The sequence below is a fragment of the Sinocyclocheilus grahami genome, unplaced genomic scaffold (assembly GCF_001515645.1).
Source record: "Sinocyclocheilus grahami isolate Dianchi unplaced genomic scaffold, SAMN03320097.WGS_v1.1 scaffold6.1, whole genome shotgun sequence".
Classification (NCBI taxonomy): domain Eukaryota; kingdom Metazoa; phylum Chordata; class Actinopteri; order Cypriniformes; family Cyprinidae; genus Sinocyclocheilus; species Sinocyclocheilus grahami.
Window position 1 is genome coordinate 60,694 of NW_015505185.1, and position 2,388 is coordinate 63,081.

Consider the following 2,388-nt stretch of genomic DNA (forward strand, 5'->3'; position numbering starts at 1 on the left):
TGTGTGTGTGTGTGTGTGTGTGTGTGTGTGTGTGTGTGTGTGTGTGTGTGTGTGTTAAAATTCTCTCTCTGATAAAATAATTTACCCATTAAACTGTGGCATTAAATGCCAATATGAATACCAATATGGTGTAATAGAAGAATAATGTACAGATATGAATTGCATATGCCAATTTTTTTTCTGAAATAGTTTTTATTCTTCATATTACTTTTATGGCTGGGTATTTAAAAATGTAATTGAATAAGCCTGAATGAAAACTTACTCGTAAAGTAAGATATGGGGTTTCGAACATTCCGACACGTGCATGTGATTGGAAAGATAGTGAGGCTTCATTTTCTGCTGATCACGTAATTCTCTGAAAACAATATGCGCTCCGGCAAAGAGCTTTGTGAGAAATTGCGCTGCTTACCCGATACGTGCTTTGAAGCTTCAATGTCATATGTAACATCACTATCAGGAGGCCTTTATTCACCCCCCGGAGCCGTGTGAGGTACGTTTTATTATGGATGGATGCGCTTTATTTGACTACTTTTGGACTGTTGAAAAAAACACCCGCCTACTGCCATTATAAAGATTGGAAGAGCAAGGATAATTTTTAATTTAACTCCGACTGGATTCGTCTGAAAGAAGAAAGTCATATACACCTAGGATGCTTCAAGGTATCTCTGTGTGTGTGTGTGTGTGTGTGTGTGTGTGTGTGTGTGTGTGTGTGTGTGTGTGTGTGTGTGTGTGTGTTAAAATTCTCTCTCTGATAAAATAATTTACCCATTAAACTGTGGCATTAAATGCCAATATGAATACCAATATGGTGTAATAGAAGAATAATGTACAGATATGAATTGCATATGCCAATTTTTTTTCTGAAATAGTTTTTATTCTTCATATTACTTTTATGGCTGGGTATTTAAAAATGTAATTGAATAAGCCTGAATGAAAACTTACTCGTAAAGTAAGATCTGGGGTTTCGAACATTCCGACACGCGCATGTGATTGGAAAGATAGTGAGGCTTCATTTTCTGCTGATCACGTAATTCTCTGAAAACAATATGCGCTCCGGCACAGAGCTTTGTGAGAAATTGCGCTGCTTACCCGATACGCGCTTTGAAGCTTCAATGTCATATGTAACATCACTATCAGGAGGCCTTTATTCACCCCCCGGAGCCGTGTGAGGTACATTTTATTATGGATGGATGCGCTTTATTTGACTACTTTTGGACTGTTGAAAAAAACACCCGCCTACTGCCATTATAAAGATTGGAAGAGCAAGGATAATTTTTAATTTAACTCCGACTGGATTCGTCTGAAAGAAGAAAGTCATATACACCTAGGATGCTTCAAGGTGAGTAAAACATGAATGAATGAATGAATGATGCATTTACAGTATATAGCGCTTTATTGTGTATTGTTGTACACCCAAAGCGCTTTACAATCATGTGGGAGTGGGGGTCTCTCCTCAACCACCACCAGTGTGCAGCATCCACTTGGATGAAAACATGGGATAATTTTCATTTTTGGGTGAACTCACCCTTTAAATTGATCAAAACTGACAGTAAAGACATTTATAATGTTACAAAAGATTTCTATTTTCTATTTATCAAAGAATCTTGAAAAAAGTTTATTGATAATAATAAGAAATATTTATTGAGCACCAAATCGGAATATTAGAATGATTTCTAAAGGATCATGTGACACTGAAGTTGCTAAAAAAATTCAGGGTTGCATCACAAATATAAATTCCATTTTAAAATATATTAAAATATAAAAGTTATTTTACATTGTAATAACATTTCACAATATTACTATTTTTTACTGTATTTTTGATCAAATAAATGCAGCTTTAGTGAACATATAGACTTCTTTCAAAAACAAACAAAAAAAAAACTTTCGAGCACTAGTGAATTTATATTTCATTTCCCTATTTTTTCTCATAAAGATTTGAAAGTATAGGACTTCAAGACTAAAAGCAATCACTGTATTTTGTTTAGAAAAATATCTGTACGAACACATTGTGGAAGTTGGCATCAGCTAATATTTATACAAATATTACACATATGGCACATGTTTTGTTGAACACTCCTTAGAATTTTCCATTCTCTTTCTCTCCTGTCTTCCCGCCATCCTCACCTCTCTCTGTGTGTCTTTCTCTCCGTCTGGGCCATAACCCGAGGCACTGCTCTGGCTTTGCTTCCCCTCAGAATAAATATGGGGAAACTTTAGATTTGGCCCTCTGGTGAGAGCGTAACCCCAATTTCCTCCCAGAGAAGCAGCGAGATGGAGTGGGGAGGTGGGTGGACGGGAAGTTTACCTTAAACTGGGGTAACCACTGCCCATTTCCAGGGTGACGAGCGTCATCATCATTTCTCTCACTCTCTCGTTCTGTTTCTTTCT